The following is a 7,260-nucleotide window of genomic DNA, read 5'->3' as shown; positions in this document are numbered from 1 at the left end:
AGCAAGAAGGATAAACAGGCAAGATAGGATGAAGGTAAATACACAATAATCATACCTGTGAAAAAATTTACAGCAGGTTTCTCTGATAAAGGCTTCATTTCTCAAATATATAGAGAACTGAGTCAAATTTGTGAAAGAGCCATTCCTCAATTAATAAATGGTCAAAGGATCTGAACCATTTTCAGAAGAAGAAATCCAATGATACTCATGAAAAAATACTCTAAGTTACTATTGATTAGAGAAATGAACATTAAAACAACTCTATCAACTGGTTAATGTGACAGAAAAGAAAAATGACAAATGTTGGAGGAGATGTGGGGAAATTGAGACACTACTGCACTGTTGGTGCAGTTGTGAACTAATCCACCCATTCTGGAGAACAATTTGGAACTATGCCCAAAAGGCTATAAAACCGTGCACACCCTTTGATGCAGCAATACCACTGCTAGGGCTGTATCCCAAAGAGAAAAAAAACAAAAAGGAAACAACTGTATATACACAAATATTTATGGCAACTCTTCTAACGGTGGCAAAGAATTAGAAACTGAGGGGAGGGCCATCAGCTGGGGAATGACTGAACGAGTTGTACTGTATGATTGTGATGGAATACTGTTATTCTATAAGAAACCACAGGCAGGATGCTCCCAGGAAAAAACCTGGAAAGACTTATATGAACTGATGCATAGCGAAGGGAACAGAACCAGGAGAACACTGTACAGGGTAATAGCCACATCGTAGGAGGATCAGCTGTGAATGACTCATCTCTTCTCAGCAATACAATGATCCAAGATAATTCTGAAGGACTCAGAGTGAAGACTGCTCTCCATCCCCAGAGAACTGATGCTGTCTGAACACCGAGTAAAGCAGACTTCTTGGCTATCTTTCTTTCTTGTTTTGTTTGTTTGTGTTTTCTTTCACAATATGACTAATATGGAAATATGTTTGGCATGACTGTACATGTAACCTGTGGCAAATTGCTTGCCTTCTCAATGAGGAAGGAGGGGGAGAGAGAATTTGGAACTCGACATTTAAAAAAAATTAAAATTTGTTATTACATATAATGGGGGGGATACTAAATAAATCATTTTTTAAAACAAGTTAATGTTACCCTTTTCAATGGACATTTTAAAATGCCAAATTATTGCACTCGCAGATTTCTGAGAGAGGTACATGCCCAGTGGCCTGTCATCCAATACACACCAGGACCAGATACCACAGGGGCTGGGGTCATCCAGGCTTTTGTTGGAGGCGGGGGGGGGGGGGGGGCGGGGAGCCTGTCTCCTGAGCAGCCTGTGCTGCCTGGAGTGATGACTGTGAGAAAGGCTTTCATTATATCACACCAAAAGCTGGCCCTTTGTACCTTGTCGCTCCCCCTTCCCACCCCTTGCTTCTGTCCCCCCAACAAAGTGACCAATCAGTAAACATTGACTAAGGCCCTACCATGTGCCAGGCACTGCGCCAAGTTCTGGGGATACAAGCTCTGAAGGAGCGCACAAAGTAGGGAGACCACATGCAAACAAATAGATATACAGCAAACTCTCTGCAGGAAAAAATTCACGTAGGGCACTCTCTGGAGAGGGGTGAGTGTGAGGAGACTCTCTCTGGGGGAGGGCCCTGAGGGGCAGAGGAGGACACCTGCAGGTCAGAACTACCTGGACCTTCCCTAGAGCCTGCCTGTGGGGATAGGACAGGACAAGGAGCAGAGGGGTGGTTGGAGGGGCCGGGCCACCTGTTCCTGGGAGTCTGAGGTTGGGTGCAGTTGCTCACCAGGAAGGGATCACACCTGGCCTAGAGATGGTGGGCACTTACCACCTGACGCAGAGGCCACCAAGGGAGACAGACCCACCCCCAGGCCTGAGCAGAAAAGCAGGACCAGCCAGGGACCCCAGAGGCCTCTGAGAAGCAGAGTTCTCCCTGGGCCGAGCCCCCCACTTCCTCCTCAGGGGCCCAAGGGGGGTCCTCAGTAAATACTAGCTGATTAACCCTAACCAGGGCAGAAGGTGAGGCTTTCCTGGGAGGACCCAGGAGGCCAAGCCGAAGGGACCTTAGGAAGCACCCAGGCCAAGTCTCTCACCCCAGAGGTGAAAAAGCTGGAGTGTAGATGAGGCCTAAGGCCTGGCCAGGCACAGTCAGGGTGGGATGGGCAGAGCCAGGCCTCCAGCTCAGCCCTTTGCAGACGGGAGACTCTGCCCTGCTCTGACTCCTCAGTGCAGCACAGTACCTGACGCACAGTACCTGACACACAGTAGGTGTTCAATAAATGTTAGCCACCTGCCTGCCTGCCAGGGTCCCCAGGCTGGCGGGTCAAGGAAATGTCACAGAATTGGCCTTGGTTTGACCAAGGCTCCCTCAGCGTTCAAGATGCTGAGATGGAGGATTCAGCACTGACCGAATGCCCAAACCCAGTCTCCATGAGGCTTCCATGGCAGCCCAAATGGGGTCCTCATAGGGAGGCTCCGAATTGGGCCAGGCCCTGCACTGTTCAGTGCCTTGTTGCCACCTCGGATAGAGTCCAAACTAGCTGCTAAGCAGTCCAGCTGCGGGCATAGCACACCTAGGTTTCTGCCAGCCCCTCATGCCATCATTGGGGATAAGCTGGAGAAACACAGATGGGGTGTTTAGATAGCTAAGGAGGGTCACTGGGGGTTAGTGGAGTTAATCTGGAGGGTATCAGTCAGTAAACGAATGGTTGTTCAGTGATGACTACGGGCCAGGATGCAAAGAGAGGCAAAGAAAGGCACTTATGATGGGACACAGGGCTCAGGCCCAGCCCTGTTCTGGGCAATGTCTTGGTGGGGGAGGGGCGAGGTGAGCTTATTAAATAACATGCACCTGGGAGGGAGAGCTAATAGACCTTGTGACAGATGGGATCCAAAGAAGAGCTTGATCTCTAGAATGATGGGCCCCATCCAATGTAACAAAACTGAGCAAGGATGAAGCCCCACCTGTCTGAAAAAGGTCTGGGGTTCTGAGTGTACTGCAAGCTCAATGTGCACCAATGGCCTGATGGCACAGCCAAGAAAACAACCCCCAGCCCCCACCCTTGGCCTTCAGCTGTGAAGAAAGGCTTCCTAGCAGACAGAGGAAGGACCCGCTTTGGACTCTGGGCTGGTCAGGCCTCCTCTGGAGAGATGGGATCGGTTCTAGGCACCTCACAATCTGAGGAGGGACCAGGAAAGGCCACAAGGACCAGGACTTGGGGTTTTTAGCCTGCAGAAAAGAAGACATCGGGAGGATACAAAAGCCATATCCCCCATCAAACAAGGGACTAGATATGGAAGGGAATTTGAATTTTGTCTGGTGCTAACACAATGCCTGGTGCGGAATGGACACTGGAGAATGTCTGTTGACTGCCCCAGAGGGCAGATGCCAAAGCAGTGGAGGTAATGGCAGGTCTATGGGCCCCTGGAGAGGATCAGGCATGGGAAGAGCTTCCTCAGGGCCCCCCAGCACAGGCCTGACATTCCCTGGTGAAGGGTGTCAGACCCAGGGTCCTTGTTCAGGTCCACACTGAGGCTCTGCCAGCCAGACCAGCTGAGTCTATGACCGGCCCCAGCAGCACTGTCTGGGGACAGGAGTTGGGGAGGAGGCCATGGCCCCCGAGTCCCTCCAAAGCGTGAACTTGCACTAAGACAAAAATGCTTCTGGCACACAGGACATGTTCCACATGAAAATAGTCTTTGCTTTTTTCCTCTTTTGTCCATTGTTAGATTTCAAGCCCCAGAGGATTCTGTGCAAACTGATCTTAGGAAGCATTGGATGCAGGGACATTAGGCCCCTTCCAGCTCTGAAATGCAGCAGTTCTTCCAAAGCCTTGTCCAGAGTGTCAGGGGATATGCCCAGGTCCCCTTGCCAACTCAGCTGTCCCAGATTAGTGGTAGCCTGGGCAGGCTTTGTCCTGTCCTCGCAGAGCCCTGAGCACACCTCCTCAACCTCCTCCTGCTGAGGCCCCTGTAGGGCCAAGGGTCTGGCACTCTTTCCACCTCCCCCTAGATGGCTGACTCTTCCTCATCCAGGCCCTAGTAGCAGACAGTCTCCATCCCTTATCCACAAACTGCCTCAGCACAATTAGGCGGATGGTGTGAATTTCAGGGGCCTTGGGACTGACCAAAGCCGGGAGGCCATGGGCGGTTTGGACGTCCTGCCAGGCCCATAGCAGCACCCTGGTCACCAGCCTGTTTGTTTGTTTTGTTTTTAGCAACATCGGTGGGGCCAGCACCCTTCCCTCCTTTCTAGGCCCAGGGTGTCGCTTACCCTGGACCCTGAGCCAAGTGCCTCTTGCCTGCACTGCCCTCCCAGGAGCTGGGGAGTCTATCTGTTGCTTGGCTCTGCCAGCCCCCTTCACCCCTGGGGAAGGGGGGGGGGGGTGCAAACTGAATGCAGCCGGCACAGCTGAGAGAAAGGAGAGTGGGGCAGCCATAGCCAGGGATTCTTTGTCCTCCACCCACTGCCTTTCTGCTTCCTCCTCTCTGGGCTTTGACTAACTATGACTTGTGGGCATTCAACCATCTTCTCCACGAACAGAGTTCCCATGGCTTCCGGCTTGCCAAAGCCCCAGTGAACCAGGGAGCAGATGAGCAGCAGGGCACTCTGCCTGCCAGCCCCTGGCTTTGGAAGGTTCCCTTAACCAAGTCAGTTTCCTGAGCCACTGTCAGGAATGATTTATGCTCCTGATGAGCAACAAAGGCAGAGAATGAAACAAAATGAACCCGATCTGTGACGGTGGTGAGATTCCCTCCGCAGCAGCAGCAGGGCGGCCACGGGACCCAGAGGAATAGCGAAGATGCCCCTGGGCCCCTCAGGCCCTCCCAGAGCTGCCTGGATCTGCCTGGGTTTGGGAAGAGGCCCACAGTACCTTTTTCTGCGTTAATACATTTTATTTCATTCCTTTTGTCAGAAAAGAGCTGTATCTGCTATGTGTGACTGAACTCCATGGGAATGTAGCAGATATGGGGAGAGGGCAGTGTTTTCCAGCGGGGAGCTGCTGAGACAGCATTCGATTGAATAAATGTGTGCCACCCACAAACGGGCAGTGGAAGGGCAGAGAGGAAGAAGACTCTCTGAGGGTCACAGAGAGCCTCGTGTTTGTCCAGGGTGCTCTGGGGCTGAGTGGAGCACAGAACCAGCGGACCTGAGGGGAGACTGGTCCGTGTCCCTGACTAGGGTCAGGTCCTTGGTCGGCAGTGGAATCTGAAAATCACTGAATCTAAAAAGTGGGAGTTTCTGTCTGGTCCAGCTCATAGCCAAAAGAATTCTCCATTAACATCCCTGACACGTGGTTCTGTGGTCTCTGCTTGAAAATCTCCCTTGAGGAGAGAGGCCCCCTGCACTTGGGGGCAGCCTTCTTTCTTCCTTACACGGACTAGATCGGACTCTGCAGCTTCCACCCATCAGTTCTGGGTCAAAAGAGAATGAGTCTGGTCTCTTCGGATCCGTGTCTTCCCGAATCTTCTCTTCTCCGGGCTAAACATTCCTACATCCTTCCACCCACCTTCCCATCACACGGACCGATGTCTTTCTCCATCATGGTGGCTTCCTCCGGACTCTCTCCAACTCCGGGGTCCAGAACCGGCCACCTTCCTCCAGGTGTGATATGACCAAGGCAGAGGACGGAGACACGATCGTTTGGGGAGACTTCCAACGTATTTCCATACGCAAGACCACACTAAATTGCAATTCCACCCACATGAGAGAGCCTGTTTCCCCACAGCTCCACCAACACCGAATTTTGTTTTTAACATTTTTTACCAGCCCGATGGGTGTAAACTGGCACTCTCAAGCTGTTTAACTCATTCCTCGGATTCCTAGAGAGTTTGGGGGGCAGGGGTGTTCAGGAGGAAGAACATTTCTGGGGTGAAGGGCTGCTCACCCGCCTTCGGGGTCCGCGCGCCACCCAACTCTCACCTGTGTCTCCAGAAGCCGGAGCCTGAGCGGCAGCCGCAGCCCAGAAAACCATCGTGGCGGACGGACTACACCGGGCTGAGGGTCATCAGCGGGTGAATTGCGGGCATCTTTCTCCAGCAGAATGGGCGGATGAGAATGATTGGCTCCAGCGGCCGTGAAGGCAGCTGAGGCAGGCTCCGTGGAGCGCTTAGAGCTTGGCCAGACATCAGCGACGCCGCGGTCACCCGCCGCATCCTGGGCCATCGCCGGCCATCCTGACTGTTGTCCTGCCGCTGGACTTCGATGACTCTGGAGGAGAGAGTAAGGCTGACGACTTTGCGCAGCCCTGCCTCGCTTAAATCCAATCCATGCACAAGTCAAGATATCACCCCGTGAGGTCAGAAAAATGAGACGAACAACAGAGAGTTTGAACAATTTTTCAAGTAATTATTAATCATTTGTTCTTCCGCTTTCCAAAATTTCAGTGCCTATCAATTATCAGAGGCATCCGGGTGGCACAGCGGACAGAGCGCTGGGCCTGGAGTCAGGAAGACTCGAGTTCAAATCTGGCCTCAGACACTCACCAGCTGCGTGACCTTGGACAAGTCACTTCACCCTGTTTGCCTTAGTTCCCTCAACGGTCAAATAGAAGAGATAGTATCCTCTGCCTCCGAAGTTGTTGTGAGGATCAAATAAGAATGTTCGTTAAGCGCTTAGCACGGAGCAATAGGAGTTCCGTAGACGCTTGTTCCCTTCCCCCTCCCCACCATCTATCGATTCCCTTCTCTCTATCTAAGACTGCGCATTACTTGTCATCTCCTACCGGTTTGTAACAGATTCTCAAAGATAGGCTTTTGTCAACTGGCACCACCTCCATTTTTTTCCAGTCTGTTACTTCTCTTTGCGTATGGCTCACGTGACATTTTCCTATGCACAATGTAAAACCCAACTATTTTATTCTCAATCATTTCTTCAATTTCCAAAGAAAATAATGTTAAAAAATAAATAATAACTTTTGGGGGACTTGTTCAAGGTCCCCTAGTCCTACCTGGGAATCAGATACCTCTGCTCTTGAAGAGCGCCACAAAGGACTAGTCTTAATTATCTGCCCATAATGGCCCCTCGAATGCTTGCAGGCAGATAACGCGCTGCCCCCACACTTTCCACCTTCCAAGCTAAAAATTCCAAGTTCCATCCGCAAATCCAACGGGTCTGAGGGGTAGCAGCACCCACCCCAGACCTCCAGGCCAGCTTCCAACCCATTCCTTGGGGCCACCATCGAGGGAGATAACTCCTGTGAAGAAGGTCCCTGCGTCTGCTCTAACAGTCACCCAGAGGGCGACTGAAGCTACAGGACGCAGGAGGCAGCCCAGGCCA

The sequence above is a fragment of the Trichosurus vulpecula genome, chromosome 4 (assembly GCF_011100635.1).
Source record: "Trichosurus vulpecula isolate mTriVul1 chromosome 4, mTriVul1.pri, whole genome shotgun sequence".
NCBI lineage: Eukaryota > Metazoa > Chordata > Mammalia > Diprotodontia > Phalangeridae > Trichosurus > Trichosurus vulpecula.
Note: the sequence above shows the minus strand (reverse complement) of the source record.